This window comes from Triturus cristatus, chromosome 3_2, assembly GCF_964204655.1.
Source record: "Triturus cristatus chromosome 3_2, aTriCri1.1, whole genome shotgun sequence".
Classification (NCBI taxonomy): Eukaryota; Metazoa; Chordata; class Amphibia; order Caudata; family Salamandridae; genus Triturus; species Triturus cristatus.
The window spans coordinates 899,651,510-899,666,250 of record NC_140584.1 but is presented as its reverse complement, the minus strand read 5'-3'; the positions used below and the strand labels follow the sequence as shown (position 1 = coordinate 899,666,250).

Below are 14,741 nucleotides of genomic sequence, written 5' to 3'. Positions count from 1 at the left end.
TTGCGCTGGCGTCGAAGGCCTCGATCCGACCAGCGCCACTTTCAGTTTCGGTTTCGTATGAACCGGAGCAGCTTTCGGTTTCGGTTTTGTGGTAGGGAAACCAGCTGGCTTATGCAGCAATGGCTGCCGCTGAACGTCCGAGGCCGGGCCTGAGGGCGGGGCCGAAGAACTACGGGATGGGTCTCGGGTAAGGCCCGAAGGCGATCCCTCGACCGGAGCCAAAGGCTGTGGCGCTGGTGTTTCTTCGGTTTGAACAGGTAGGCCTTGTTCATCATTGGAGCTACTCTCTTCGGCCCCTAAGGCCTCCTCGTCGTCTCCTACCTCTGTGTCGTCTTCACCTCTGTGGAAGAGTGACTCGTCGCCCTCGTCCGATCCGGGGTCGTGTTCGGAAACGGGACTGGAGGGTATGACTTCTAATTCTTCGACGTCGGCCTCGTCGAAGATGTCTGTTGGGGCCGGTGCCGCGTGCCGCGCCTCGAGTCTCGCCGCTCTTCGGTTCCTTAGAGTCTTCTTGGAACGGAACCGGGCACAGGCCATGCATGTCGATTCGTCGTGGTCCGGCGAAAGGCATTTGTTGCACACCGGATGGACGTCGATGTGTGGGTACTTCGCATTGCATACCGGACACCTTTTGAATGGCGTCCTGGATTCCATCGTCGAAGTAGTCGATGGACAGGTAAATGCGAAAGAAGTCGGTGCTGAAAGTTAGTAAACTAACAAAATGCTATCGAAACCCGATCGATAAACAGTACCGACGCGAACTAAAGGCCTTTTGGCCTCGACCAAATATTTTCCTAACTTGAGCTAAGATAGCACATCCGAACCCAATGGCGGAAAAAAACAATCTGAGGATGGAGAGGATGCCCATGCGCACTGTAGTCCAGGGGAGGAGTCACCTATCCAAGGATACTTCGAAGACTCTTCCAGGACAACAACGTGCAAACATCCGGACCCAACACTAGGCGGCGATCTATGCACAGATATGAATTCAGCAGCCCACATGCCTCGAACAAGAAGGATACTGAGCGAGACAGAACCTGGAGCAGCGCAAGCTGCGCTAAGGCGGAAGAAAAAGAAAGACCGCACCAAGAGGTATACAGTGACGCCAGGAAAACGCAAGGAACCCGAGAAGGTATCCACACTCGCCCAGCTTAGAACAGAGCTATACAATAGCCAACACGTACCCCACCTAGGGTATGACACGTCCCCAAACAAAACAGGGGAACACCTCTTAGGGAAACCCGCAGCAGAGGTCAAGAACATAAAAGACCTGTGGATAACACCACAGGCGGCTTACCAATCGGCCAAAAAACACACAGATGGTCCAACCTGAGGACCTATGCGGCTTCACTAACAGTAAAAAATCACTCACCACAAAAGCTGAAGGGCTGAACCAGCAGCCAAAAGAATAGGGGGGCCAATTTAAGGACCCTGAAGGCATTCCAAGCCACACATAGCACACAGACAGGCCAACCTAAACACAAGGCCCCAAAGAGAAAGGTGGGATAAATGCCTCTCAGAAGACACCAGAGTACCGACAAGCCAAGGCTTACAGATGGGGAGGAGGACTGAGCCCCGCAAGGAGTCGTTGAATAGCGGAGTCCGCGTGGGTGTTAAACAACAGAATCCCATCAAAAGGCAGGTCAACAAGACGCTCCCGGATATTTTCCGCAACCAAGCATGGCGGCGGAGGGCCACAGAACTTGCCATAGCACGGGCGAGAGAATCAGAGACATCCAAGGCCGAACGGAGAATAAATGCAGCTAACTCCCGACCATCCCGCACATGGTGCCGCAGATCAGTACGGGCACCTTCGTGGGAGGTACGAGAAGGGACTCCGTGGAATCCCACAGGTCGGAAGTTGCCCTGGCGAACACACACAGGGTGTTGAGCGCGCGCAGAGCAGCACTAGTGGAAGCGAAAATGTTACGCCCCCAGGAATCCAACCACCGGGCCTCCTGTGACGGAGGAAGCAACACCGAAGGCAAGGAAGGAAAATCAGTCTGCAGGACAGGGCCTTGGGCAGATGGGTGGGAAAAAAGGCAGACTGGATCGTGCGGGGCAGGATGGTGTCAGTGAAGGAGAGGCTGAGGCACCGGATCCCCCGTAGCAGGACGCCCCAGGCCCCCAGAAGAGAGTTGTGGAGCGAAGCTTCAAATGGGAGAAGTGGCTCCCCTCCACCAGAGCCCTCGGAGCTAACTGCCGCAGATTCCTGATGACTGTCCAGCTTCAGCGCAGCTCTGGCACCTTCGGATGGCTCCGGATTGCATTGGATTGTTCTGGGACGTGATTCCACTCTTCCAGGATATCGAGACGACTTGGCCGATGCCCAGTGGACCCGCTTGGTTCGGCTACCGGGGAGTTCGACCCGGGTTCTCCCGCGGCCATCACCTACCCAGCTGGACATCGGGGCATGACATTCCGCGTCCCGCCGCTGCTTCTTTTTTCTCCCTCTACTCCCTTCCTCAAGGCGAATAGCCGCAGATGGGGCCAGCCATGGTGCAGCTCGGTCTTCATCGGCTGTCTGCCAGTCCTCGCTGCTGCCTCCCCATGCTGGCAGTCTGCCTGGTGGTGCTCCGACTCGTCCCCGACTTAGACTCGAGAGACCGTTTTCCAGGTATGGTGGTGCGAGAATCACGACCGGTGGATTGCCTACACCGATGCCCCAGTGGTCTTGAGCCTACACGCCTCTTCTCCCTTCCACTCGCTTTTAATTTTGGAACTGCGTCCCCCCCTTTGACTTTTTTGCACTTAAATCCTGCTCCCTGGTTCCTATCTTTGGACTTTTTGAATTTTGCCCAGCCTGTCATTTTGTTACTGGCCACCATCGACTCCCAGGACCCGGACCCACCATCTTGTTCGACCTCTGTCCTTTCCCCCTTTTCTCCCCCTGACGATCCTCAATTGTTTTTCTCCCTCTTTCTGGTCAGCCTTAGAATATATTCAGGGGAACGATCCTTGAATTACCCCGGACCGTGCCTGTAATCTCCATTCACTTGGATCTTGGGCTCAAAAATGTAGTGGATGTGGCGGCATTCAGATCCGTCAGCTATTGGATTCAGGTTTGGGTTAACAACTCCCCGCTCCCTAGGAGACAATCATTTTCTGAAGTGATCGCTCTTAAATAAAGGGAGTATACCCTGGCTCCAATATGTTAATACATGGGTGCACGGATTTGGCATGAGTGAACTGTGATCTAATCCAGGTAGCATCAGAAAAGACACCTTGATTTGCCTCAAAGATACTGGCATCATGTTCATGGTCTTTGGTTGAATCATAGCAAGGTTGGGGAGTCAGGAGGAAGGTTTTTAGATTTTAAAGACAATGTGCACTTTGAGGAATCCTTGAATAATATTGAACCCCCCTCAAGCAAAATCCTTATTCTAACAATTCACAGATGTTATTTTAACATTAAATGATTTTCGCAGTAAATGGAATGGTTGTACTATTTCATCAAACTGACCTTCTGGTTTGGCCAGTCCTGAAACAGAAGATAATTTTTTATTCTTCTGTTCCAGTTACACTAAGATCAGGGAAACTTTGCTAACTCCAATTTGTCGCATTTTAATCAACAAGAAAATGAGGGCTAGCCTTAGGATTTTGGACAAGAGGCCAAGGTGCTAGATCGCAGGCACCGGAAACGGGTGCTGGCCAGATCGGACCGGTCAGGTTTAGTGGCCACGTTTTGAATTTCGCGTTCTGTTCGTGCAACTATTGGTTTCCACATGACCTGTGGAGTTACCTGGGCAGTCATCAGGGGCAGCAGGACAGGATAAATAATGGGCAGGTTACCTGATCACTCATCGCTGCATGAATGTCCGGAATGACTGCCAACGTGGCCCTGACGAGCAACAGAATTATTCTTTTCAGAGATCTTCTTTTTCTCTTTTCGGGAGTCAGGGCTGCTCACTGACTGGGCTAGCCTCACTAACAGCTGGATCTCTCAGTCGGCCTGATGGGAAGGTGCCTTCTGGGGAGCTCCACCGGCAGAGACCATTGAAAAACCTTCACCCCCTGATATTCGGAGGTCCCACCGGTTGCCGCTGCCAGGGACCTTGTATGGATGCAGCCGACGCAGGAACAGAGGTGAGGTGGGGAGGGTCAGAGTGGTGTGCTCTACAGCTGACTGATGGAGCCACGGCTCCTGAGGGGGGTGGGGGAGGGGTGGGGGGGAGAAGAGCAATGTTTGTGTTTAACCGTTGCTTTGGTAAGCTCATCCTTCTTTATTGCAAATAATTATTTTAACGGAAGCTGCTAAGAAGGGGTAGTAGGTGGTGCTACTTTATAACTATTGACCTCACTGATGGGCAGCGCCGTGGGTCGCTTAAGAGTAGTGAGAGGTATAAAAGCCACTAGCAGATTGCAATTGCACTGAAGGATACAAGCGCAAAGTGCACAAGGCTCTGTAATTTTCTAGACCATTCAAAGAAGGACCGGGACACCATGCATGTTCAGATGTGGCCAATACCCGATTTTACCTTATCGCCAAAAACAGCATGAGGTGATTTTCACACTCTCTCCTGCTCTTGCGGGAAACTGTGAGCTGATTTGCTCCGGGAATGATGTAACTTGGAATCCAAAGCTGACCCATGACCGTGTCTTAGGTACTTGTCATGGATAAATACTCAACCACAAATTTTCCTTGGTTTGAAAGATTTTCCCTATTGTTTATAATTATAATGTAATTAAAATATTGAATATGCTACTTACCAGTATGCATCTGTTCTTGGCATGTAGGGCTGCTGACATTCATATCCGTGCATAGATCGCCGCCTAGTGTTGGGTCCGAATGTTTGCACGTTGTTGTCCTGGAAGAGTCTTCGAAGTATCACGAGATAGGTGACTCCTCCCCTGGACTACAGTGCGCATGGGCATCCTCTCCATCCTTAGATTGTTTTTCGCCATTGTGGCAGGGATGGAGTAGATACAGTAAGTGATGACCATGTTATACAGTAATTCTGAGGGCTGCAGCTGCTACAGGCGCCGGGGAGGAGGGTGGGCGATAGGAATGTCAGCAGCCCTACATGCCAAGAACAGATGCATACTGGTAAGTAGCATATTCAGTTCGAGGCATGTGGGCTGCTGAATTCATATCTGTGCATAGAATACATAGCAGTACCTCCTATTAGCGGCGGCTACCAGTGCCAGCTGCAGCAGTCTGAAAAAGAGTTTTGAGAACAGCCTGTCCTACAGCTGCCTGCTGTTTTGAGTGTACATCTACACAGTAGTGTTTGGTAAATGTATGTATAGTGGACCATGTGGCTGCTCTACATATTTCCTGTAAAGGAATGTTTCCCAGGAAAGCCATGGATGCCCCTAACTTTCGTGTTGAGTGGGCTCGTGGGGGAATCGTTAGTGTGCGTTTAGCTTTTTGATAGCAAATTTGAATACATTTAACGATCCATCTGGCTATACCTGCTTTGGAAATGGCGTTGCCCTTGTGTTGTGGAGAAAAGGCAACGAAAAGTTGTTTTGTCTTCCTAAAGTCCTTAGTTCGGTCTATATAGTACATGAGGGCCCTCTTTACATCTAGTGTATGGAGCATTCTCTCTGCGACATTTTGTGGATTTTGAAAGAAAACAGGCAGTTCAATAGTTTGATTCGTGTGGAACTGCGATATTACTTTAGGCATGAATTTGGGGTTGGTACGTAGTACGACCCTGTTTGCGTGAACCTGTATGAATGGCTCTTGAATGGTTAGTGCCTGGAGTTCACTAACTCTTCTTAACGAAGTGATTGCTACTAGGAAAGCTACTTTCCAGGTGAGGAATTGAATCTCACATGAGTGGAGAGGTTCGAAGGGTGGACCCATTAGTCTGGTGAGGACAAAGTTGAGGTTCCACACCGGTGCTGGTGGGTGCCTTGGGGGAATCACTCGTTTAAGTCCTTCCAAGAAGGCTTTGATGGCAGGCACTCTGAATAAAGAGAGGTGCTGCCTGTTTTGGAGATAGGCTGCTATTGCGGTTAAATGGATACGGATTGAGGTGTATGCCAGATTGCATCGGTATAGGTGTAAGAGGTAACAGATTATGATTTGAATGGATGCGTCTAGCGGGTTAATGTCATTGTTGGTGCAGTAAATGACAAACCTCTTCCATTTAGCTGCATAGCAAGCTCTGGTAGTGGGTCTCCTGGCCTCCTTGATGATCTCCATACAGTCAGGTGGCAGGTTTAGGTAGCCAAACTCTAAGACTTCAGGAGCCAGATTGCCAGGTTCAGCTGTTGCGGATCTGGGTGCTGAATTTCGCCATGGCTCTGCGTTAGGAGTGCAGGTTTTATCCGCAGCCTTTGATGCGGCACCACGGAAAGTTCCAGAAAGGTGGTGTACCATGGCTGGCGCGCCCACGTTGGAGCAACTAGGATGAGTGTCAGTGAGTGCTGTCGCAGTTTGCGTGCCACCAGCGGTATTAATGGCGCTGGGGGAAAAGCGTACGCAAATCTGCAGGACCAGTTCATCCATATCGCATTGCCCTGCGATTGTGGATGTGGGAACCTGGCGGCAAAGCTTTGGCATTTTGCGTTTTCGTTTGTGGCGAATAGGTCTATCTCTGGATGACCCCACTGTTGGAAGTACGGTTGGAGCACTGATGGGTGTAGCTCCCACTCGTGCATCTGGTGGCTGTGTCTGCTGAGCAGATCCGCCATCTGGTTGTCCTTGCCGGGGAGGTGTTCCGCCATGAGGAATATGTTCCTCTGAATGGCCCACTTCCACATGCTCTGAGCCAGGTGAGACAATTGTGGAGAGTGTGTTCCTCCCTGCTTTTGTATGTAGTACATGGCAATCATGTTGTCCGTCCGGATCAACACGACTTTGTTGCACAAGTGTACTTTGAATGCCTTCATGGCGAGGAAGATTGCCATCAGTTGCAGAACGTTGATGTGCATCTTCTTCTGTTGTGTCGTCCATAGTACCTGCACTGTGTAACTGAGTACATGAGCTTCCCATCCCTGGAGAGAGGCGTCCGCTGTCAGTATTATTTGTGGATTAGTCTCTTGGAATGGTCGGCCCTTGCAAAGGTTTTGTGGATTCCACCAATGCAGAGAGTTGTATGCCCGACCGCTCACCAACACTAGGTCTTTTAATTGCCCGTGAGCCTGATTCCATTGACGTGCTAAGCACTCCTGAAGCGGGCGCATATGTAGTCTCGCGTGCGGGACTATGAAAATGCAGGAGGCCATCATGCCTATCAACTGCATGAACACTCGCGCAGGAAGGGAGTGTTGAGGTTTGAACTTTGAGATCAGCAGTTGCATGCTGTTGATCCTCACTAAATTTGGCTGAGCTGTGGCTGCCAGAGTGTCTATGGTCGCGCCCAGGTACTGTCGTACGTGTGCGGGTTGTAGATGTGATTTTGGGTAATTTAGTGAGAATCCCAGACTGTGAAGAAGGTGAATGGGGATGGACATGTGGCTGGCACATTGCTGGACTGACTTTGCCTGAACAAGCCAGTCGTCCAAGTAAGGGTAGACGTGAATGTGTTGTCTCCGTAGATGTGCAGCCACTGTAGCTAGGCACTTGGTAAAAACCCTGGGTGCTGTTGTCACGCCGAAGGGGAGGACTTTGAATTGATAGTGCTGTCCCTGAATAGTGAACCTGAGATATTTCCTGTGTGACGGGTGTATGGGTATGTGGAAGTACGCATCTTTGAGGTCTAGTGTGGCTAGGAAGTCTCCCTGGCTGAGCAGCGGGCGAACCTGCTGTAGGGTGAGCATATGGAAATGCTCTGACAGAATGTAGTGGTTGAGGGGTCTCAGGTCCAGTATAGGTCTGAGCGACCCGTCCTTTTTTGGGATTAGGAAGTACAGAGAGTACACCCCTGTCCCCTGCTGGTTGACGGGCACGACCTCTATTGCACCTTTTTGCAGCATACTTAGTACTTCCTGCTGCAATAATGCTAAGTGCTCTGCGGACATAGGACGGTGCTTTGGCGGTATTGTGGGTTGAGTGGAGGTTAATTCGAGACAGTAACCGTGCTGGATAATATCCCTGACCCACCTGTCCGTGGTGATGGTTTTCCATGTGGACAGGAACCGCTGGAGTCTCCCCCCGACAGGTGTTATGTGGTCGGGGGGAAGGGAGAGGGCGTCACTGTTTGTTTTTGGGTGAGGACCTGGTGTTGCCGTAACCGCGTCCTCTGCCCTTGGTGCTGGAGCCACGATATCCACCTCTGTTGGTTTTATCGTAGGTACTCTGTGTGCCCCCTTTAGTGTATTGCTGCTGTGACCCCTGGCCTCTAGCTGCTCCCCTATTCCCGGGGCGACGAAAGGAGCCACTACGAAATGTCTGCGTTTGCAGAGCCCCCCATTGACTTCGCAGTGTCAGTGTCCTTCTGTATTTTTTCTAAGGTGGTGTCAACTTCTGGGCCGAATAAGTAGTCGGGGTTGACTGGCTGATTCAGGATGTTGTTTTGAATCTCTGGTTTGAATCCGGAGATTCTCAATCAAGCGTGTCGTCGTAACATGACGCTGGTGTTTATCGCCCTTGCAGCTGTGTCGGCAGCATCTAGTGCGCACTTAATGGATGCGTTGGTAAGAAGTTGTCCCTCTCTGATGAGGAGCTCCGCTGCCTCTTTGTATTCGTCTGGCAGATGCTGGAGTAGTGACTCTAGCGTGTTGTAGTGTTAACGATCATAGCGAGCCAGGAGGGCCTGTGTATTGGCAATGCGCCAGATGTTTGCTGCTTGAGCTGCAATTCTCTTGCCTGAGGTCTCCAGCACTTTGGACTCCTTGTCTGGGGGAGGAGCATCACCTGTTGTTTGCGAGTGGGCTCGTTTGCGAGCGTTAGCAACCACCATGGAGTCCAGAGGTAACTGACCTCTAATATACATAGGGTCCCAGGGCGCAGGTTTGTATTTTTTTTTCAAGCCTGGGGTTTAGCACCCGTGCCCTGGTTGTTTCCTTGAAAATGTCCTTTGCAGGCTTGAGACCACCTTTCAACATGGGCAAAGTCTTGACAGTTCGATCGGAGGAGGCGAAAGTGTCCACTAAGAAGTCTTCTTCAACTGTGTCAGAGTGGAGTTGTACTCCATGATTGGCTGCAGCACGTTCTATGAGGGCATTGAAGGCGGCAGTGTCCTCTGTGGGAGATGTTTTTGCGCCGTAAAGCTGCGTGTCCTGGGTATCTGTTGCGGCACCCTGGTCTGTAGGGTCATCCCAAGCTTGATCTGGGTCCTGCTGCTCTTCAGGATCGATATCCCTAGGGTAGGTGGTATCATCACCTATGTAATCCTCCATTGAGTCCGTGTCGGAGGGCGTAGGAGAAAAGGACTGGGGATCCTGATAGGAGGTGTGCAAGCGTTCGTATAGAACCGGTTCCGACTCTGCTGGCAGTTTCTGCTTCAGAGGGAGACTGTAGGAGTCCAAGGCCTGCTCTGGCGTGACTTTTCGTTTTCGGAGTATGAGTCTGCCAGTGTCGGCGTCGATGAATTGAGACTGTGAAGGCTCAGTAGGAGAGTGTCCAGTAGATGGGGACTTTGTCTGGCCGACACGTGTTCGGATCTCGAACATCTTCGGCGCCGTGGATGGCGGCAAACCAAAAGTGATGTTGGTTGGTGCCGAGGGTGCCTTTGGAGCCTTGTTCGGGTCGGGGCCCGACGTGGACCGGAGGGCTGCCTGTTCCCTGATGCGTTGCAACGACGCCGCGACTTGCCGCACCGAGAACGCCGAAGGTTCTTTGGTGCCGAGTGGTTCCGTAGAGGTAGGCGTCGACTGCTTCGGAGCCACAGGGTCATCGATCCGAGGAGAGGTATCAGCGGTCGTCGGAGCCGATGACTTGACGCTTGTCGCCGTCTTGGAAGTGGACTCAGATGGAGCGGTCATTTTGACTTTGGTGGTCGGGCCGACTGCTTCGGTGCCAGGGGCGAGGCGCTTTTGTGGGACCGATGGCCTTCCTTTTCGGGTCGGTACCGATATCTGCTGCAGCGAGTTCGGCGCCGAAATCCCTCTTAGTGCGTTCGGAGCCGATGGTCTGTGCTGGCGTCGAAGGAGTGGAGGTCTTCGAGGGCTTCGAGCCGACCACTGCCAGTTTCACTTTTGGTTTCGGTGGAACTGGTGCGACGATTGGTTTTGGTTTCATTGAAGGGAAACCAGTCTTTTTCGGTAATAATGGCTCGTGCTGGATGTTCGAGGCCGGGCCCGAAGCCAGGGCCAAAGAACTTTGGGATTGATCTCGGGTAAGGCCCGGAGGCGATCCCTTGACCGGAGCCGTAGAATGACGCACTTTGATGGCCTCCGTTTCGACGGGTAGGCCTGGCTCTTCACCAGAGCTATCTTCTTCGGCCCCAAAGGCCTCATCGTAGTCTCCTACCTCGTCGACGGCTTCTTCCCTGTGAAAAAGCGCTTCATCGGCGTCTTCCGATCGAGAATCGTGTTCGGAAGCGGGGCTGGAGTTTACTTCTTCCGCGCTCTCAACATCTTCGTCCTCGGTGCTGAAGATGTTGGCCGGGGCCGGTGCCGATTGCTGCGCTTCTAATCTCGCTGCCCGTCGATTCCGGAGAGTCTTCTTGGATCGGAATCGGGCACAGGCCATACATTTCGATTCGTCGTGATCCGAGCATTTGTTGCATACCGGGTGGACGTCGATGTGTGGGTATTTGGCGTGGCATACAGGACACCGTTTGAATGAGGTCCTCCATTCCATCGTCGATGTAAGGTCGATGTTCGGATTAAACGGATCCGAAAAACTGGAAGAAGTTTCTAAACTAAGCAAGAAAGCAGTCGATACCGAGCGGTCACAGTACTGACGAAAACTAAAGGCCTTTTGGCCTTAAACTAAATTTTCCTAACTTGAGCTAAGATAAGCACATCCGAACCCAATGGCGGAAAAAAACAATCTAAGGATGGAGAGGATGCCCATGCGCACTGTAGTCCAGGGGAGGAGTCACCTATCTCGTGATACTTCGAAGACTCTTCCAGGACAACAACGTGCAAACATCCGGACCCAACACTAGGCGGCGATCTATGCACAGATATGAATTCAGCAGCCCACATGCCTCGAACACATATATATATATATATATATATATATATATATATATATATATATATATATATGTGTTCAGGCATGATCTTTAGCTGCTGGCTGCCCCTTATGCGCCTTTAGATTGCTTTCTGTTCACAAATTAAAACCGACAAAAGCTCGGCCACAGCATTGAGATTCATGGTTGAGGAATAATCACCAGGTTTTAAATGTCTTCATTGTCAAACTAGAAATAATTGTACGAAAGAGGGTTTTAGTGAGGGAAGTTTAGCTCAAGGGCTAATGGACTGGCAAGAGCATGAAGATGTGGGGCGGAGGTCCTGCCCAGTTAGGAGCTCGGAGCTCGTCACTTCCTTCCACAGCGAACTCCATTCTTCAAATATTAGTCAATTTATTCTTCCCCTTGCTCTTCTCTAGATCACCCATTTACTGGTTTCCATGCAGCCGCTTTAGTGGCTAGGCGAGGTAGTCACTCACACAGTTAAAACTCGCAAGGCATGCATGAGAAGGTTAAAAAAACAAATTGTGAGGCTTTTCCCATGGCTGATAGTTTATTTGGAGTGAGCACGGGCGACTACTTCCTCGACAATGAGTTAAAAGCTTAGAGAATTAAAACCGTATTATCAGTAAATACTTCAAAACAGAAAATATAAATGGAAAGCATTTTTAAATGGTTCCTACATCTGCGTGAATTATACCGGATTAATAATTAGAGGACACAAAGAGCAGGAAGTCATTCTACATATAAAGGAATAGTACTGTTTAAAAGTCCTATTTAGTATCATGAAGAAGTGATAATGTGCTGGTGGCCTTTTTCCCAAATGCGAGTACTGCGCAGTGTTTTCAGACATATGCCTTCCTGCATCGCTTGGTCTCTTGTCTGGCCCTGTATAGTTAAGGTTCAAATTCAGTGCTTAATTTGTAAACAATTAAGTGCCAGGGCCCTCGCCAAAAGGCTACTGCAACTTACAATATCCACCGTTTCTGCCAATGACAGTACCAATACAACTACTAATCCTCACACTTTTGCAAGTGTTGCAATTCATGCTATTCCAAGCCCCCAAAGCTCTAAGAATGGCTTGTGTGGCAGTTATTAATCATTGTTAATGTATATTGAATTAATGAGCAGCTGTTGATATGCTCATCCCCATTTCAGTAGCCTACGCTGCCATGGGGCAGGCTGTCATGAGTGCAGGTGCAGACGATTAAGTTCTGCTGCCGAGCACCGGAACCCCACCAACTCCAATTGAGCACTGGGAACGATATTTCATTTGAACAGAATGGGCATTTATGGGCTCATTATCACTTGCTTCTATTTATTCTGTAGGGATAATCCTTTCGAAACGCATAGCATACCCCTTTCGATAACACCATTGGTGAGGGAGTAACAGCTCTAGCTGATGAGAAATCACTAAGCCAGTGATTCGATTCATTTGATTATCTGGGTAGAATTAATATTCATACTTGACCCTTCCCCAAGTGCTACACCTGATGGGGCCATTTAGACAGACGATGCGCACGTGGATTTTCTGCTGACCGTCTGAAACCAATGAGGTCTGGAAAAATGGCAGAGGTATATAAACAGACCTTGGGACTGAACTAAATAAGAATTTGTGGCCTGCACATGTTCAAACCAGAGTTCCTTTCCATAGGTATGGGCCATTTCCTTAAAAGAAACAACTGTGTAGGTCATTTTTAAGAAGAAGATGGGGTCAAAGTCTGAGTGCGCTGTTAATAAGCACCTTCCTACGGACAGGTAAGTTTCTTAGCACATGTAGTCTTTGAATCTCCAATTCAAACTCCTGATTAAAGGTCATCATTTACTATTGCCAGAAAAAATTGATCTGTCGTTGCCCGAGCCATTATAAACGCTAAAATAAACTATGGCAATGCCCTGCCAGTAGGGGCCTCAATAAGGAATGTCAGCAGGCTTCAAGTGCTGCAGGATTCTGCAGTAGGAGCATACTTCCCTTAAAATGGGAAACCTTTCCATAGCTTGACGAAGCCTACATCGACACCAGGTAGCAGCCTGAATAAAATGTAATGTTCTCATGTTAACACAAAAAATGTTTGTTGGCACTGCTTCACTCTATCTAAACCACAGCCTTACACCATACCGCCGTAAAAGGATGGTGGGATCTGCAGGTAAATATCCCTTGATGTCCCCCAAGAAGGTTAGCAAAAGGAAAGAGGGAGGTTGTCGGTGGCGCCAGCTCATATGGTCATACTTAATGGAGGACTGGGAGAGTATCGAACAGGTCATGTCTTTAAAAAGGCTCTCAAAAATGTATTGATTGTGCGACGCCCCTTGGCTCAGATTGAGCGAGCACAGTCACTTCGGGATGGAGTATCCAGCGTCTTATAAAATGGACTATTACACATATTACATGCTTATGTATAACGGGCACTATTGAGAAGAAGTGATCTAGTAATGAAAGATCGCATCACAGTTCAAGCCGCACTGGCATGCCTAATGTCCTGTTTCATAGCAATTCTTCGTAGATATACCACAGAATGGCTCTTTTTTGCCCTGTCAAAATATTTGTTACACACATGGCGGCTGTGTTATAAGAACATATAACCCACTAGTAGAGAAGTACCTGCTATGCCTCGTATGACTTGTATAATAGTTTTTAGTATGAAATTATTCTGTGGCATACACAAGAAGTACTATTATAGACTAATTTGGTGTATGTGATTTAAATTTTAATGGACATAAAAGCATGGTGCTCTATAATGTGTAATTGTATGTATGTGGATTTATCAATGAGGCAGACACGTTTCGGCAGGGACTCATTTCTCAATACCATTCACATACAGAGTACAACAACCTTGGATTTGGAGTCTTGTGCCTTTCTCCCACTAGCCATCGGAAAGGCGTAACACTTGACTTCTAAGGTCGTTGCACTCAGTATGTGAATGGCATGGAGAAAGGTGTCCCTGCCGAAACGCCTCTCCCTCATTTATAAATCGAACTTGTGACGCCCGCGAGTTCTCCTCATTTGTTCCAGGAGAACGTTTGGATGAAATTTGAGGACGTGAATCCACTATCAGGTAAGGGAAGCACCCGTTCTATTAAGAGTTCGGCAGCTAATTTAGTGGCATTGGTGTAGTGTGAAAGTTTTACTGCCTGAACCGCCGAAATCCTGAAGTGACTGTCTGCTCCGATGACACTATGTTGCCATTTCTAAACATTTTGTTTGCGGTTACTAAACAGATGCATGCGAACCTGACAAAATCAACATGGCATTGCAAGGCTGGGACATACCTGCAGCAGTGTTCCCTTGGGCTAAGGAGAGTAATAATGGGCCGGCACGTCACTGTGAATATGGCGCGCTGCAACACTCAGATCACTGTGTGCCAGACTGAAGTGAACTGTGTGCCCTGTACATTTTAAGCACCGCCATTGGGACTATTGACAGTCGACAAAGATCAATAAAATATGGAGAAATGCAGGCCTGGTGACTTACGGACTAGTAGATGTCCGTTTTTGATGTTTACAACTTCATCACTCAATCGGAGCAAGGAACAAGACTTAAAATCTTAGGTCGCTTTACTCTTTATGTGAATGGCATTGAGAAAGGCATCCCTGCCGAAATGCGTCTGCCTCATTAATAAACTGCATTTCTGGCACCTATGAGCGCTCCTTATTTGTTCCAGCGGGAAATATATAAGACAGAGAGACGCGTGTGTAATTTATGTAATGTGCGGCTATAATACACTTGTATAGTAATACAGTAATACAGTAATAAACAGAATATTA

General features: G+C 49.2%; 1 protein-coding gene across 1 annotated transcript in view; it reads right to left on the bottom strand.

The window, feature by feature from the left end:
* The window catches only part of NLE1 (notchless homolog 1), a 203,986-nt gene that overhangs the window by 36,555 nt on the left and 152,690 nt on the right, over nt 1-14,741 (bottom strand). The gene's annotated exons all lie outside the window — the stretch shown is intronic.